The sequence below is a fragment of the Ictidomys tridecemlineatus genome, chromosome 1 (assembly GCF_052094955.1).
Source record: "Ictidomys tridecemlineatus isolate mIctTri1 chromosome 1, mIctTri1.hap1, whole genome shotgun sequence".
NCBI lineage: Eukaryota > Metazoa > Chordata > Mammalia > Rodentia > Sciuridae > Ictidomys > Ictidomys tridecemlineatus.
The window spans coordinates 106422546-106441899 of NC_135477.1; the positions used below are offsets into that span (position 1 = coordinate 106422546).

Consider the following 19354-nt stretch of genomic DNA (forward strand, 5'->3'; position numbering starts at 1 on the left):
CTAAAATAGTTAAATAATACCTTTGAATCATCTGTCCCCCTTATTTCTATGTGTGTGTGTGTGTGTGTTCACACTGAGATGTTGTAAATTATCTTGAAAAGAAGAATGCAGTAGAATTACCACCATAGAAACTTTGGCATTTCCCTTGATAGACTTACTAGTTTTCTGGTATTGTGTTAGGATTAGATAAAAACATGTACAAGATCCCCCAAACAATATTTGATCAGAAAAAGATCAAATTCTGAGAAAATGGCTAAGGCTCAGTGTCTTTTGGTCCCACCTTCCTAATATTGTAATGCCTGGAGAGGTGGTTGTTTTTGGGGGAGTCATCATGGAGGACAGGCCCCAGAGGTACAACTAGATGGCCAGAGGTGGCCAGACCTGCTAGGCAGAGTGAGTGGGTATTATCTCAGGGCCAAGAAGCAATATGCTGAGTGTTAGATATAGAGAAAGGACATGATTCTTGGGAGTGAAATTATGATAAATAATCTCAAAGTAAAAGAAAAGAGGAGGGCAGTTCTAGGCAACTAGCTTATTCTTTTTAATTCTTCTTGATGTGGTTTGCTTATGGGCTTTTTTTTTTTTAACTTTTTATGACACTCTCTGCTCTTTTCTTTTTGTGGCTACTGGATGAGTTGATAATTGGAAATGCTAGAGGTTAAATAGGGGCAACCAACAATGGGGATATCTGAGATATTCTTGATTTTTTTGCAAAAGTTGGTCTGTGGCACTCTAAGAAATTATGAAAATTAAATAGATTTTAATATTTAAGTTTCTACAGAGAAAATGTGGGTGACACTTAGCTTAAATTCATGGTATATCCTCAAACAAGTCGTATTTTACACTTGTTTATCTTACTCTCTTTCTTATCTTAATTAGCAAGAATGAAATGAGTGAGAAAGAACTATAGTGGTGGAGATGATAACCAAAGGAATACTGTTGTTATTTGTAATCCACTTTTTTATTGTGGCTGCCCATTTTATTTCTAAACATCAGGCTTTCAGACATTCTCAGTGCTACACAAAATGATTGAGTAGAGCTGGAGTTGTAGCTCAGTGGTGGAGCACTTGTCTGGCATGCTTGAGGCAGTGGGTTCAATCCTTAGCACCACATAAAAACAAATAAACTTTAAAATAAAAGTTAAATTATTTAAAAAATGATAAATGATTTGAGTAATTAATTTTCATTTATGGAATGATATAATGTGCATAGATATGTGAAGTTCTTCAGAGCTAATTTTATAAGTTTTGGGTTTACATAAAGATGTTTGGGGAAAATATGACATTTTATTAATTCAAATGTTGCATGTATAAAAGGCAGCACAATATATTTTCAGTGCATTAAAATGTTTTTCAAATGTGTACAATTTATTCATCTCTGTTTTTTTCTCATAAAACTCTTTGCCACTATTTGTTGAGTCATTTCATTATATCCAATGTTTCTACAAATACTTTTCAGAACTCTTAATAGAATTATACTATGATAGTAAAAACTATCATGGAGTGAAATAATTAAATAATATTGCAAAAAGTTATAAAAAAGTTATATACACATTTGTGTAATATATGAGCTAGATCAAACAGTATGCCAAGCTACATTATAAAATCCTTAGACTAACATTTCATTAGATTCAGAAGTTCTGATGTGTTATTTTCCAGCTCTCCTCATACACATTCTTACATTCTCTCCTTATGGGAAGTTAATCTACAGACTTCATGGTTCACATTGGGGGACTAAACTCCAGTTCTTTGGCTGTTGTGCTTTTCTGGTATGGTGATTTTTTGGTGGCCTGGTAAAATTAAGGAAGTGGATTTTACTGTTCTTTTTCAATCTTTAAACAACAGTAAGTATTAAAATAGGGATTGAAAAATTTCCCTCTAAACATCTCAACTCAAATAATATAAATCAGATCACCAGTTACAGTTCAAGTTGAAACTTTTGTTTATCAAGAATCTTGGATGCTGTTTCCTCTATACCTCTGATTCTAATCTGCAGTAGCCTCTATATTCCTTTCAGGGAAAAGAAAGCTATGAGGAGCTACCAGTAGCCCTAAGGGACTGGTGTGGGAAACACACAGAACATTGGCTGGGGTATGAAGTGAACTACTTATATTTCCTTACTTGAACATCGAAATGCTGCAGGACATACACAGATCTGAAAATAATGGAAATAATAAAATTAGTGTTAATAGGCAAGTTTAGAAGATCATTTTCACTTAGTGCTTAAAAATGCACCCATGGAGCACAATTGTTTGTTTCCTTATTATTTAAGAGGGATTTGTGCTCATTTACTCTTGTTCAGTTCCTAGGTGATAGTTACTCTGTCCCTCAACTTTTTTCATCTCATTAGTTTTCAATGTTGTGCATAAAACATTTTAATTATGACCACTTCTGTTCTACAGAGGGATGCTGATATGCTCAGACTAAAGTTTATTTTATTTTTGACCAATTTGTGTTAATTACTCTTTAAAGCAGAATATTGACTTGGGCACTACTTTTTCCATTCACAACCCTTACTGAGTTACTTTTTGAACAGCTTTGTAATACACCTAGAGAGCTTTAAGTTTTGTTCCTCTAAATACTTTTCTTTGGAAAACATGCCCTGGAGAGTTCCTCCCAGCAAGTTGTTTCAGTTTAACATAATTGATTTTAGAGGACTAGTATATACACAATAGATAACTATGAGGGATAAAAAGTTTAAAAAGTGGATGAAACTCATCCTAACAAGATGAAACTCCAGCCAGTTTAACAATTTTTTTTTTTCTTTTAAAGATCAAGGTCTATCTTGGAACACTTCAGGGACAAAAGATTTGGTCTATTCTACTAAGGGATGCAAAACAAAAACTTGGTAGCAAACACTTCAGACCACAAAGTTAATGATAGATTATATGTCTTAGAACAAACATCTCAACCTGTTAAAATAAGCCAATGTGAAACTAGAAAAAAAGCATCACTAATTCTAATTTAGTGCCTAAAGTATTACAGTACCACTTAAAAGTACAAAGAAATCTTATCTCCCCCTTAAGTAGTTATTGTCCTGCCATACAGACTATTTAATAAATGCTATCAAAAACAAAGAACAAAACAATCCTTGAAAACATATCAGGAATGAAGCTGAAGTAGGGAACACATGTATAAGTGGTTCTTCAGAGGCTTACTCTACTCCTTCCAGGAGCTACATCTCTTCCGTTACAGCATGGCTGGTGTCACCAGCCGTGAGAGCATCCTCATCAATACTTGGACCAAGTTTGATCATCCTGTAGATCCTGTTAGCATGGGTCTGGAGATCTTCCAAACTGAAGCCAGAAGACAGGAGTGCAGTTTCATATAGTAAGATGACCAGATCTTTCACAGACCTACCATGCTTGTTGGCCTCCACCTTTTGCCTTGAGGTCTCAATAATGGAGTGGTTGGGTTTATTTATCTCCAGGTGTTTCTTGGCTGTGATATAGCCCATTGTTGAACTGTCTCTCAGAGCTTGAGCTTTCATGAATCTTTCCATGTTTGCTGTCCAGTCAAGCAGAGAACAGTGTGGCCAAACTAGCAGGCTCTGGTGAGGGGTGATGGGAGATTAAAAAAACACTCATGTAGGCAGATTTTGAAGATAATAGCTGGGATTGGGTGGAGCACTGCTCTCTGATGGAGAAATAGGTCTAAAAAATTACGCCAGCAATCTTTATTATATGTATCTCATTAATCAGGTTAAAGACTGTGCAAGCATTATTCTTTATATTCATGAAAGTTACAGAGTTAGTAACATTATGCAGTTACATACTACAGTTGCAATTGTGCAATGTCAGAAGCTTTGTGTAGCTCTTAAGAAAGTCCACTGTTATGGGAGCACGCCTAGGAGCAGCAGAGCTGATGAAACATTATGGTTGTTTAGCGAGAGAGTTTCTTTATTCCCAGAAGCTGTGTGCATAATATCAAGGTCTAGGCTGAAAAGACTGTAGCACAGAGCCTCTTTATGGAGGGCATTACCATAGCAACTAGGCATCCTGCACCTTTGCACAGAAACTTGGTGCTGTGGCACCACACATGCCACAGCTATGAAGCTATCAGGGATCCTAATTTCAGGCACTGCTCTCCCATTCACTGTCACTGTTCTCCACACAGCCATATGTGCTTGTGATGATACAGCATGGGGAGGCCACCAATTGATTTGACACAACCACTTTTTCAATCTTTTTCTCCAAGATGTCCTTCATGATCTTGCACAGGTTTTTAAACATTGTCTTTTTCTCTTCCTGTTTCTTTTCTTCTTCATCCTCCGGAAGTTTCAAGCCCTCTTTGGTGACAGACACTGAAGTCTTCTCCTCAAATTTCTTTAGATGTAGGACACAGTATTCATAGATGGGCTCAATCATGTAGGCCACTTTCAAATCACTATTCCACTGATGCTCCACAAAGGCAAAGTTAGCTACCTGATCTTTGGTCTCATCTGTGATATGGTAGATGTGTTTCTGGTTTTCCTTCATTCTGGTGCAACAGTCCTCGAGAGGAACCATTTTATCCCCAGAAGCAGACATTTAGTATCCTAACATCTCTGAAAGCTTTCAATTTTGAGAGTCTTCATATATTCTAAGCTTTACATTTTTAGAAAATTGCTTATAGGATTTTTTTGTAGTACTCTTTATCTTCTGCCAGTTCAGTGAACAGTTCTAAGCATTTTTTGACCAAAGTCTTTCTGATGACTTTCAAAATTTTGCTCTGTTGCAACATTTCATGGGAAAAATTTAGAGGAAGATCCTCGAAGGCCACCACTTCTCTAATGAAGTTCAGATATTCAGGGATTAGCTCCTCAGAGTTATCCATGATGAAAACTCTGCATATATACAACTTAATGCTGTTCTTTTTCTTCCTTGTTTTCAAAGAGGTCAAAAGGAGCATGTCTTGGGACAAAACGAAGAGCTCTGAGTTCTAACTGTCCTTTGACGGAAAAATGTTTCACTGCTAAGTGATCTTCCCAATTGTTGGTCAAGCCCTTATAGAACTCTCCATATTCTTTGTTAGTGATATTGTCAGAATTTCTGGTCCAAATGGGCTTTGTTTTGTTGAGTTCTTTGTGACTGATGTACTTCTCCTTAATCGTCTTCTTCTCCTTCTCCTTCTTTTTCCCACCATCTTTCTTTTCTTCATCATCAGAACATCTTCAATTTCAGTTTGTCTCCTTTTTTCTTTTTCCTCCTCTTTATCTTCATTTTCTTTAGCATCCTTTTCACTGACTTCATTATCAGGTTCCTTCTCCACTGAGTAATGGAATAGCTAATAAACTGGGGATTTGTTTTTTCATAATCTTCTTTATTCTTCTTTCCATCAAGTACTCAGTTGGGTCTTTCAGATGTAGGATAACCTTTGTCCCATGACCCAGTGGTTCCCCTGTGTCAGTCCTGACAGGGAAGGAGCCCCCTGCAGAGGATTCTGAGGCATACTGCTCATCATCCTTGTTTGGGGATTATAGCCACTTTCTTGGCAACCAAATACGCAGAATAAAAACCAACACCAAACTGGAGATGTCTGCGCCAGCCTGCAAAACCTCCATGAATGCTTTGGTCCCAGACTTGGCATAGTACCAAGCTTACTGACCAATTTGGCCTTGGTCATTCCAATTCCAGCATCCACAATCCTGAGGGTTCAGTCTTGTTTGTTTGGAATGAGATTGATGTGAAGCTCCTTCCCGGAGTCTAGCTTACTGGGAAAGGCCAAGCTTTCATATCTGATTTTGTCCAGGTCGTAGGAGGAATTGGAAATCAGCTTCCACAGGAAGAGCTCTTTGTTCAAGTAGAAAATGTTGATGATCAATGACAGCAGCTGGGCAATCTCTCCCTGGAAGGTGAAGGTCTCCACCTCCTCCTCCTCCGTGGGCTGGCTGTGGGTCTGGGTCTCCTTGAGCATCTCGGTGGGGCAACCACACAGGCTCCATGGCCTAGCAGTACCAGGACTCTGAAGCAACTCTCAGGCCAGGTTTTGAAGAAGTAGAGTTGAAGTTAATAATTTCTTTACCAAGACCACTACCCTGACAAAGAGATGGATTGATTCCAATGTTCCCACATTAGGGTTAGAACCTGACATCCCGAAGAGAATGTAATTGGGAAAACTTGACATTGTGATTATAGTAACAAGTGAACTAAATTTCAAAATAAAGTTTGCATTTTAAATGTTCTTATAAATACTTTATTGCTGGTTTAACTATATTATGTGAGCAAGAAGCAATATTTTGAAACTAAACCAAACCACACAAAAAAATCACATGATAGTATGAAGAACTTTTCCACTGAAATAAGACAAATATCTTTTGTCAGTCTCTAGTTCTAATTATTATAATCATTATTCTTTTATTATAAATTCCTGGTATCCTCTCAGTATCAAAACACAGATATGTCAGTAAAGAGACTATATTGATAAACATAAATGCCCTGATCCCCAAGTTATTTTCTCCTTCTGGTATGTATTATTTCTATTTTGTAACAAAATGGGTATTCTAATATCTTTCCAATGCCATAATAACTTTGCCAGAGTGGAAAACAGGTTTAAAAAGAAGACATTTGTTAAACAAGCAAAACCTTGTTTATAGATGGGGTGTTGAAAATGAGCTAGCTGGTAGATAATCTTTATACCTTACCTATTGTTTTCATCCAGAATATATACTTGTTTCTAATACGTGGCAAATAATAGCATGTAAACTAAATCTCTTTTCTTTTTTTTCAGCTTTTTTTTTTTTATGTGAGTGAGGGGAACCTGGGAGGCATGATCTACTTATCATCTGACCCTTTTGGGTGGGATATAAGGTAGGTAAACAGTGACGGAGGATAGGAAACTCCAGAAAAGAAAGGTGCTCGTGTCATAAAAGATGGGAAGTTTAGCCTTTCTCCATAGTTTGAATTCATCTAAATTTTATGAGAAATTATCCAGGGCAGGGTATCGTTGAGTTTGTTTTTTAAATTGATCATTTTTTTAATGCTAGTGCTTCAAAAATAGAGTTGACAAGAAGCTGGTGGAAAAGGACATATTTGTTTATAAGCTTTTTCATTAAACTTTCCTATTCTTTGCAGTTTAGAAAATGTGAGGAAACTATTTACCCCCACACTTAATATTTTTCTGTCATTTAAATGTTCTCACTATTAATATACAAAACTTTATTTTTAGAATTTTATTAATTATAATTTTACACTAATTGAATAAGTGCTTAACAAAAATTTACCTTTCCATTTTCAGTGAAAAAAGTTTGCCAAGAAATTAATTAAGTGAATTTTTAATGGCATGTCTACCTAATTAGGTAAATGAATTGTTTTCACTCAGCTTAGGAACACTCTAAACATAATATACTGTAATTGCTATTTATAAATACATAAATTAGATTTCAGGTACTTCATTAATTTAATTAAAATCATTTCTGTATATTCATTAAGGCAAGGTTTTAATGTTGGATTGCTTAGTCAATATATATAAGAGGTATACTTAAAATTATTATATTTAAATTAGATATAATTTTGGAATTTAAAAAACATTTTTAGTCATAGATGGACACAATACCTTTATTTATTTATTTTTATGTGGTACAGAAGATCGAAATCAGAACCTCATATATGCGAGGCAAGTGCTCTTTCCACTGAGCTACAGCCACAGCTCAGGAATTTTTATTAGATAAGACATTTCCTATTACAATTAATAAAGTTTCACATTATCAATTTTTGAGAGGGGAGCAAAAGATGAGAAAGATTTTGAATAGTTAAGAGATCAATTTATTCTTTTATAAAATCCTCATAGATAGAAAGATTACTTTAGAAGCTACTGCTACGTGTTGATGTAAAATTTTTACAAAAGTTGAAACACTATCTCCACCCTCTAGAAAAAAGACTTAAATATCCCCCATCCCCTGAGAAAAAGTCTTAAACATTTTCTTAAAGACTGCACTAGCGACCCTGTAAGCATTCCAAAGTAACTTCTGGGAGTTTGGTCACTTGGATTATTTTAAATGGAAAACATAGTATATATAAACATAGTATCAACCTCGAGAATACAAAAACAGTATAATAGTAAAAAATAATATTAATTAATTTTAGGACTTTAGCTGAGTTATTTGACACCTCAAATCTCAGTTTTCTAATCTATAATATGAAGAATTTGGGCTGAACAATGTGGAGGGTTACTTGTAGTTCTAAAATGACCTATAACTATAATATTACTGTCATAAAACCTCAAAAACTTCCAGTATCATGTAATCTTGAAGAGTCTATTTATTGAAAACAGCACGACTTTTGAGATATGAGTTTATTCCTAAGGTTAGCTTATTGGATCAAAACATTTCATTCTCAGGAAACTACTGAGCTTGCGTGATTGTTACCATTCAAGGAAAAGCTACTTTATTCCCTGGCAGAGGAAATGAAATGTTATCTGGAAGTTTCATTCTGTAGGCATGCACATTTTAGGGAGACTTGAGGAAACCAAAGAGGCTTTTTACTATTGGTCACAATTGGTATTGATGATACCAAAAGATGTAATCAGTTATTTGAAGTGAGATGTGCAATACTTTCCTTCCTGGGCACAACTTAAAAAACCTTGCTTGGAAGAGAAGTTTATTTTTCATACAGGAGCTGGTGATCCTTTGGAAATGAAATTAGGTCCTTGTTGTCATGGCAACACAGGATTCCACACTCCTGTTTTTCACAATGTATGCTTCTCTAAGTCAGGATATTTATAATTGTATTGTTTCTTGGTGGTCATGCATGGTTCCTGATGTCAAGAAACTAGATCAGCTAGATGACATTCTAAGGTGCCTATCAACTTGGCATTTTAAATACATTAAGCATTTCAAAGAAAGTGATTAGAGTGTCTCTTTCAGGATGGAGGTGGGGTATTAACTTGTACTTCCAATATTAATCAGTGTATTTGGTGCTATTGATTCTAACAAGAGTTTCCTAGATGTCAGTATCTTTGTGCAGTCAAGGATTAGTTTTTCTTGCCTGTGTCAGATGGAAACAGAGCAAATGTCTATCAGAAGGTAATTTGCCTCTGTTGACCCTTAAAGGATATTGGGAATCCCCCATTGCATCTATTTCATCTGCTTGGCTATGAAGTGAATCGAGAAAGCATGCAGAATTGAATAGATTGTTCTATGGATCTTTCTGGCATACATCAATTTTGTACACATTTCAGAACCTAACTAACTGCAAGAGGAAGCAGAGAAAGGAGTCTTCCCCAGGTCCAGAAAGAGAAAATAGGGTTGGCAAGCAGCCTGTCTCTGCCTTTTTGTTTACAAATGTTTTATGTTTGATTGGAATATCTTCGGGGAAATTAGATCTCTACTTAAAATTCACTTTGAATGATGAACAGGTGGTAGCTGATGTATTAATTTAAATTTATCCTTGTTGCCTTTTCATGAAAGACTTGTTCACTTTTTATTTCTTTACAATTTAGTGTATTCTGAATTTAACCATTAAGTTTTTGTTTTTTATATTTATTGCTACCTTAGGATCTCACTTGAATTTTCAAGCTTTTCCTTTCTGTTGAAGAGAACTCCATAACTTACAAAGTAATAATCATAACAGGACGTTTGAAATTCCTTGGAGTACAGATGAACTTCATTTGAAGTAATTTAAAGTCAATTATTTTGTTCTGAAATATCACTTTTAGTTTAATTATCTGGCAATTAAAAAGGGTTCTTAATGATCTCCTCAATGTTTCTTACATCTGTGGTGAGTATATAGCCATGTGTGACCAATTAAATGTATCCACCAATTCCTTGACACTTCTCCATCAGTAAATGGAGGCTATAGCCCTTCCCCTTGAACCTGGGTGAGCTCTGTGACTACTTTGACATTAGAATATGCAAAAATGATACTGTTTTCAGTTCTATACTTTAAAAGAATGGCAGCTTTCATTTCTGGTCTCTAAGAGTAGATGCTCTCAGAATGAAGTCACCAGGTTGCAAAGGCACATAAGGAAGTACAGAAACCTTGGATAACAGCTCTAGCTGATATGCTATCCTATAGCCAGTGTCACTTTCAGGTGTAGTATATGAGCCATCTTGGACATTAATCAAGGAGAGCCTTTCAATGACTTCAGCTCTAGGTGCTTTCTGAATGCAATCAACAAGAGATTCCATTTAAGTAAAACTGTTGGGCTATTCAAATCAAGTCAGAAATGCAAGAGATTAGAATAAATTATTGTTATATGTGACAGTAAAAACATGGAACACCATTTTGTTCTTTATTAAAATTTTACTCCTGAAAGTCTTCTGATACGGTAACAATGAGGTTTTTTTAAAAATATTTATTTTTTAGTACTAAATGGACACAATATCTTAATATTATTTTTATGTGGTGCTGAGGATCAAACCCAGTGCCTCACATGTGCTAGGTGAGCACTCTGCCACTTGAACCACAACCCAGCCCCAAACAATGAGTTTTTAAATCAATCTTTGAATATGGGACTCAGAGAAAGGAAAATCAATCTGCATTTCTTTCTAGGTTCCTATTTATCTATTTCTGTATCTATTTATATTAGTTGCAACCTAGTTGCCATAGTCTGACAAGTGAGTGGATTCATGTTTGAGTCTGAGTGACATTGCCAAGGACTGGGTTCAATATGATGTTTTTCAAGGTTGGTAGCAGGCAATATTCTTACAGTTTTCTGGGTCACTGTCATAAACTACAATTCCAGGAGCATAAACATTTAGTCGAAGTGAACATCAAACAATAGTTTGTCTCTGGTGACAATGTCAAAATGTAGTTAGTGGGAAAGCTTTTTTTTTCCAGAGAAATTTACACTCTTGAAGCTGTGCAAGAAAGCCAGGATACAAACATTGTCAAATAATATAAATGTAGGAGGGTCAGGCTATGTGTTGATAATGAGGTAATTCCTTATATCTCTTGGAAGACCCAGTAAGGATCAGACTTTATTACACATATGCATCCTGTAAGGGTCTAAATCCTGAAATGCTATCATTACAGATTCTGTCTTTTGGGTTCTTTCCCCTCAAAACTCCCACTGAATGTGAATATTTTTTTTTGGAGAATAATACTTGGAATAAACTCATACTCAGGCATTAGGGATTTTCAGATACAACTTTTCTCCTATGGGGAGAGGATCCTTTAAGGAGTTGAAGTTACTCTTTGGAAGATGCTGAGGATTCAAAAAGGGAAAAAAAAGATGATATATATTTTATCTTTCATGAAGGAGATGAAGGGTTGTGGAAAAACACAACCCCTTAGGGAGAAAAGGAGAAAAATGGGCTCTGGACTTTCAAAATTTCCTGGATCTTTAACTGTCCCCTGACTGCCCAACTGACACATTCTGCTGTGACTCAGTCTCACTGAACCCTATAAAACTCAAACCCTTAATGTAACCAGTTGGCATTTTCCTCTTGAAAATGTGTGTCCCGTCACTGCTTAATAAAGCATGGCTGATCCGTTGAGCTCTGTCTGTTTCTTTTTCTTTCTCTTTCATTCCATAATTTTTATCTGAGTTAAAGTTAAATGCACTGTGTACTTATAATTCTAAATATGCTTCATTCTGCTGGTCTCCTTTGAAGTCGTATGCTCTTTGAGGTAGTTCCACGTATTGTACATATTTTATAAAATTGTACTATAGTAAGTCAACAGTATTTGTTATTATCTAATGTTAACTGATAAGATTACTTTGATCAGCCCTATTTCATGGCATATGTAAATTTTTGGAAAAAAATGTAAGCTCTGAACAGAACATGTGCTTAGAATTTTAATTCTTTTGGGAATTCCTTAATGTTTTATGTATAAATGTCTTCAGAGATCAGAATAAATTATACTAGGACATTAGTGTCTTCAGGTAGTACAACTAAAGTAACTTCTTTGGTAGACTGATTTTTCTCTCCCTCTACTCATGCCATTCCATTCTCTTTGAGAGCATACACAGCCACCAAGATGTAGACACTACAAATGTAGAGACTATATTTCATAGAATCTTTGATCTAAGGTGCTCACAGACTAACCTATCACAAGTGGAATGGGAATTGAAGTGGTTTGAACAATTTTCCTCTTATTTGATTAAAAATAATAAGTATTCTGTATTTCCTCTTTCTCCATGGAAGTAAGAAGAACATAATGTGCTTTAGAGCCAACTTCAACTACTCAGGTGGAAATAATACCTTAGTCCCCAGTACTTCCTTTTTCCTTCCCCTCCTCTCTTTCCTTATTCCTCAGGGGAGTGGTGAATCAATAAGATGAAAAGGACCAGTAGTCTCAAGGATGTGGGGATCAGAACCACTCCAGCAACCTTGAGTACTCTACTTGGAATTGTTATATGAGAGAAGAAAATTATTTTTTTTTCACTTTGTTAAAGTAACTTTATCTTTACTGCAACTAATGCACTTCATCTTTTATGATTAAAATAAATGTTCTGTCCTATGAAAGAGCTCAACATATAACTCAATAGATAGTATAGGTGGTCATTAATTGCCCCAGTAACTCACTCATATTAAAAAGTTCTAAAAATGATGAAGTGGGTAGAGTGCTTTCATAAATGATAACCATGAAACATTGTGTAAGTGATTCAATGACCATTTCTGATTCAGGATGTAAACCTAGTGGAAAGGCATGAAATTTCTTGGTGTCAAAATGTTCCTTGTTTTTGTAGTTCACTTATTTTTTAAAAATTAAATCTCTGTATTAAATCTCAGTAACTACTTTCTAGGTATCTCCTTTAATAACTTATTGAGTTCTCACTTTGTTTCAGGTACTATAGAGATCAAAGAAATATTGACTCTGTTAGGAAGGAGCTCATGCCCTTCTCTGTCATGATGAACTTTATCTCCCAAAACTCAGAACAGCAACTACCATGTGAGACATTTAATGAACATTTGAAGAATAAATAAACACAGCTGATGAGAAAAGGTGCAGAAAAGCTTAATAATACAGGGTAGTATTGAAGTGTTAAGTGGCTGTTAAAACAAGAGCTATAGGGTTTAGGACAGTGAGTCTCAACAGCAGAGCAGAAACTCTGAAGGAACATGAAATTTAGCTAGGGCATCTTTACAGTGGTTCCTGGGGCTGGGGGAAAGTAATATTCACAAAGATAAAAGCAGAATAATTCACCTCTAATCAACAGATCTCTGTGATGATGGAAGGGCTCTGTATCTGTACCATCTCATAGCATGAAAACTGGCCACACGAGGCTGAGGAGTATTCAAAATGATGCAGAATGACTGAAAAAAAAAACTGGAATTTAAAGTTTTTTACAACTTCAATTAGTTAAAATTAAAATTTAAAAAGCCACATGTGGCTAATGGCTACCATACTGGAGAGCACAAGGTATAGAAAATTCATGTAACATAAAGTGTATGTACAAAGGTTTAGAGGTAAAAATGAGTCAGGTAAGTTTTTTAAAATGTTTTTATTAGTGCATTATAGTTATACATAGTATTGGGGTTCATTTTTTGCATAATCCTGTTGCTTAGAATGCACTCCATTTCAGTCCCCAGTACTTCCTTTTTCCTTCTCCTCCTCTCTTTCCTTATTCTCGTTTCTCTACTGGTCTTCCTTTTATTAATTTGCTGTTTTAATTGGTGATTTGTAGATATATTTAAAGGTAGAATTCACCGTGGTATATTCATATATAAAAGCATAATTTGATCAATTTCATTCCAGTTTCTCCCTTTGCCTGTCCCTCCTCCTCCCTGCCTTCCTCTTCCAGGAGCCAAATTAGTTTTGAGTCTAGTGAGCTAACTCAAGTGTCTGAAGTCCTTGCAATTACTGAGGTTCAAAATTTAAAAAAAGACTGTGTCTGTGGAAAGGTATATGTCTTTAAGTTCTATTTAGAAACTGCTAAGTTTGCTTTGGGTTTGACAAGATATCACTTCAATTGTGTACACACACAGAGATTTGAAATGAGACTGTGTTATTTATTGGATGATATTGAGAAAACTAAAGGGGGCAGTCAAGATTCTTTTAAACTGAATTTCATGTTTGCTTCCTGTTTTAAATCTAAATTATTAGCTTTTTAAAAGAATATAAGTTTGAGATTATAAACATCTAAATTCCAATTACAGGAATTTTCTTATTTATTTCATAAAATAACATGATGTGCTAGCCTGCAGCTTTTTTTAAAAAAGTTTAATTATTTTCAAGAAAGTTGTAAGATATAAAAATAGAATCTGAACTGTTTTCCCTAATCCTCATATAACTTATTAGAAAGTCATTCTGTATTTGTATGGATTTTCTGAAGATTATTTTTAAATCCACAATTATAAACTCTGGTACTAAATATCTAGTGACCCCCTCATCCCCCCTCCCCCAGCTCAGAAATGCATTACTGCAGGTTCAGTTTTGTACATTTGTATAAGAAATAGGAAACTGAATGTGAAGGGAAGATGGGTAAGAAGAAAAGGAAGATCAAGGAAAGTTTGGAATATTTAATTTTAGTCAATTTTTGAACCCGTTTTCTTTGTTCTGTAAGAGAATGCAAGATAAATGGAACAGCAGAAAGACCTCTCTAAACTGAAGTATTGGAATGTGATCTCTCTCTCTTAGCTGCCATGGTGACTGTGTGGTAGAAGTCATTTGTGATCTCTCTGAGATGGAGAATGCATATAGATGAGATGATACAACCTTTTAATTCCAGATATTGAGGTCATTTTATGAGACCTAAAGACAGCAATGTTTCTGGGAGGCATTCCACTCATTCTCAAGAGAACTTTATGGATCTACCGTAAAAAGCCGATTTCTACTACCTTGAGTATAGACAAAGTAAAGGACATGTCTGCCTCTAAAGAGGATGTTCCAGCTTGAATTTTCTAAAACAAGTTCCAGCAGGAAAAATGTTCAGACAAACTATTAAACCTGGAAGATTCACTCTATCAACTGTGATAGCTCTGTAATGTTTCTTTACTCTGCAGGAAACTTGATCCTCTCTATTCTTGTTTTGAATTGCTCTTTCCATCTATCTCACTTCTGAAGATTACATTTATTTCCACATACAGACTAACACAAAGGCTTTTGGAAACTTGAATTTTTAATTCACAGCTGTTCATTTGACTACAAGCAGTAACATGAGTAGTTTTGGGCAAGCTACATTACATTCTCTGATATTCAGGTTTAGCAGCCTTTGATTGGCTACAATGATACCTGTCAATTGTTGGTGAAAGTTCAATAGAGATTCTTGTGTTGCTATTTTTAAATAGAAAATATGCATGATTTAAGCAAGACCTCCAGGCTGGCTTCTATGCTTCTTTTGTAATTATGTTTCCATTTATATTAGAATAGTTGTTGGGTGCTTACTGTGCTATAGATATTCTGCTGTCCCATTGTGCAGAAAATTTTTATGATTCAATAAAATCAGTTTCTTAAAAAATTTTTTAACTAGATTTCCAATTTTATTGAGTAATTTTATTTTTTAAAAAATATTTATTTATTCTAATTTGTTATATATAATGGGAGAATGCAATTCATTTCATATTACACATATAGAGCACAATTTTTCAAGTCTCTGATTGTACACAAAGTAATTTCATACTTAGGGTAATGATGTCCATCTCATTTCACTGTCTTTCCTACCCCCTTCCCCCTCCCTCCCCCTCCTTCCCCTTTTCCCTATCTAAAGTTCCTCCATTCCATACACGCCCCCCCACAACCCCTCTTCCCGCCTCATTATCACCATTATGAGTCAGCCTCCTCATATCAAAGAAAACATTTGGCCTTTGGTTTTTTGGGATTGGCTTACTTCACTTAGCATTATATTCTTCAACTCCATTCATTTACCGGCAAATGCCATGATTTTATTCTCTTTCAATGCTGAGTAATATTCCATTGTGTATATATACCAAAATTTCCCTATCCATTCATCTACTGAAGGGCATCTGGGTTGGTTCCACAATTTAGCTATTGTGAATTGAGCTGCTATAAACAATGTGGTTGTGTCCCTATAGTATGCTGTTTCTAAGTCTTTTGGGTATAAACCGAGGAGTGGAATAGCTGGATCAAATGGGGATTCCATTCCCAGCTTTCCAAGAATTTTCCGTACTGCTTTCCATATTGGCTGCATCATTTTGCAGTCCCACCTGCATTGTATGAGTGTACCTCTTCCCCACATCCTCACTAACACTTAAAATGGAAATATCTACCTTGCTCCTGGATAGGCAGAATTAATCTTATCAACATGACCATACTTCCAAAAGCATTTCACAGATTTAATGCAATTCTGATCAAAATTCTTATGACATTCCTCATAGAAATAGATGGACACCACAAAAATATAGAAGATACTTAGAAATTATTCTGAAAATTTGTACTCTAATAGAAAATATCAAAGGCATCGACAAATTTCTAGAGGCACATGATATGCCCATACTAAATCAGGAAGATATGCACAATCTAACAGATCAATTTCAAGTAAGGACAAAGAGGACACCATCATAAGCCTACCAACAAAGGAAAGCCCAGGACTAAATGAATACACAGCTGAGTTGTATAAGACTTTTAAGAAGAAATAACATCAATACTCCTCAAACTATTTCATGAAGTAGAAAAATAAGGAACACTTCCAAACACATTCTACGAGGCCAGTATCACCCTGATTCCAAAACCAGACAAAGACAGATCAAAGAAAGAACTTCAGACCAATATCTCTAATAAATATGGATTTGAAAATTCTCAATAAAATTCTGGCAAATTGAATACAAAAACATATCATGGATGCTAGTAATTTGAGTTTTCTCTCTCATTCTTTTCCTTACAATCTATATTCTGGATATCTATAAATGAATATCTATAAATATCCATTGTGATGTTTCTTTTTTTCATCACAAATGTTAGTAATTTGAGTTTTCTCTCTCCTTCTTTTCATTAGCATGGCTAATGTTTTATCAACTTTATTTATTTTTTCAAAGAACCAACTTTTTGTTCTGTCAATTTTTTTCAATTTTTTCTTTTGTTTCAATTTTATTTATTTCAGCTCTGATATTAATTATTTCCTGTCTTCTACTGCTTTTGGGTTGATTTGCTCTTCTTTTTCTAAGGCTTTGAGGTGTAATGGTAGGTAATTTATTTGTTGACTTTTTCTTCTTTGAAGGAATGTACTCCATGCAATAAAGTTTCCTTTTAGAACTGTTTTCATAGTGTCCCAGAGATTTCAATATGTTGTATCAGTTTTCTCATTTACCTCTAAGAATTTTTTAATCTCCTTCTCAATATCTTTTGCAACCCATCATTCATTCAATAGCATATTATCTAATCTCCAGGTGTTGGAGTAGCTTTTAGCTTTTATTTTATCATTGATCTCTAATTTCATTCCATTGTGGTCTGATGGAATGCAGGACAGTATCTCTACTTTTTTGTATTTACTAGGAGTTGCTTTTTGGCATAATATATAGTCTATTTTAGAGAAGGATCCATGTACTGCTGAGAAGAAAGTGTATTTGCTCATTGATGGATAATATATTTATATATGTCATTAAGTCTAAGTTATTGATTGTAGTTTCTTTGTTTAGTTTTGTTTGGAAGATCTATCCAGAGGTGAAAGAGGTGTGTTAAAGTCACCCAGAGTTATTGTGTTATTGTTTATTTGACTCCTGAGCTTGAGAAGAGTTTGGTTGATGAATGCAGATGCTCCATTGTTTGGGGTATATGTATTTATAACTGTTATGTCTTGTTGATGAATGGTTTCCTTAAGCAGTATGAAATATCCATCTTTATCCCTTTTGATTAACTTTGGCTTGAAATATACTTTATTTAATATGAGGATGGAAACCCCTGGTTGCTTTTGCAGTCCATGTGAATGGTATATTTTATCCCAACCTTTTACCTTCTGTCTGTGGACATCTTTTCCTATGAGATGAGTCTTTGAAAGGCTGCATATTTTGGGGTCTTTTTAAAAAATCCAATCTACCAGTCTATGTCTTTTGATTAGTGAGTTTAGGCCATTAACATTCAGGGTTATTATTGAGACATGATTTGTATTCCCATCCATTTTTGTTTATTGTTGGTATTTAACTTGACTTGGTTTCTCCTTAGGTTGGCTTTTTCTTTATTGTAGTTCTTCCCTTTACAGATTTTCATTGTTGTTTTTCATTTCTTCCTCAAGGAATATTTTGCCAAGAATGTTCTGTAGTGCAGGATTTCTTGCTGTAAATTCTTTACCCTTTGTTTATCATGGAAGGCTTTTATTTCATCATCAAATCTGAAGCTTTGCTGGATTTGAGATTCTTGATTGGCATCCATTATCTTTCAGAGATTGGTATATGTTCCAGGATCTCCAGGCTTTGAGGGTCTGGGTTGTAAAATGTGCTGAGTTCTGAATTGGTAATCCCTTAGAGGTAATCTGATTTTTCTCTCTTGCACTCTTTCAAATTCTATCCTTATTCTGTATGCTAGGCATTTTCATTATAATGTGTCTTGGTGTAGATCTGTTCTAATTTTTTACATTTGGTGTTCTATAGGCCTCTTGTATTTGATTTTCCAATTCATTCTTCCTGCTTGGGAAAACCATGAACAGAATATCCAAGAATTATGGGATACTATCAGAAGACCAAATTTAAGATTTATCGAGTTAGAGGAAGGTTTAGAGATTCAAACCAAAGGGATGCACAATCTCTTCCATGAAATAATAGTGGAAAATTTCCCAAGCAGGAATAATGCTCAGGCTCTAACTCCCTGCCACTGATGATTCTCTACATGGAGTTTGGGTCCTGACACATCATGTTTGGTTTCTGACACTCCAAATTCAGCACATTGGATGATGCCTTCCCCCTGGCTGTGGGTAGGACTTGTGACATTATGTATGATGGTATAATTATGCTATCTACTTTATATAAGGTTGTAGGGCTATCCTGCTAGAGTCTCTCACCCTTGCTGGCTATAAGGAAGCAAGTGGTCATGTTGAAGAACTCTGTATGAAAAGAAACTGTGGGAGCTCTTTAGGAGTTGGTGGTGGTCTCCCACCACAGTCAGCAAGACATCATTTCCTTCAGAGTACTGTCACAAAGACAGAATTCTGCCAGCTACTTGAGTCATCTTTGAAGTGAATCCTTCCCATGTCAGATGAGACCAAAACTCCAGCTGACAACTTAGTCCCAGCCTTCTGAGGCCTAAGCAGAGAAACAAGCTAAGCTATGCCTGCTCTCCTGCTGCACAGAAACTGTGAGGCAGGAATTTGTTAGGTAGCAATAGAAAATTGAAACACTTGTGCTGCCGATGACATTTGCCTTGAACACCATGGGTCTCCCTCCCATCTCCAACCTAGAAACCTATTTGAAATTCCCCACCTGATGATTTTAGGACTGAATTGTTAGGAAAGAGAAAGCAAGAGGAGGTGAGGGGGAAAGACAAAGGAGAATAAAAAGTAAGAGGAAGAGCCAAAAGAGTGATTTTATCACTGCGTTATTTCTT

The 19354-nt window shown here is 35.3% G+C and overlaps 1 pseudogene; it reads right to left on the reverse strand.

Annotated features, from left to right (window-relative positions):
* Positions 1-3153: 3153 nt before the first annotated feature.
* Positions 3154-5894, reverse strand: LOC101977830 (heat shock protein HSP 90-alpha pseudogene; annotated as a pseudogene).
* Between the last annotated feature and the right edge of the window lie 13460 nt (positions 5895-19354).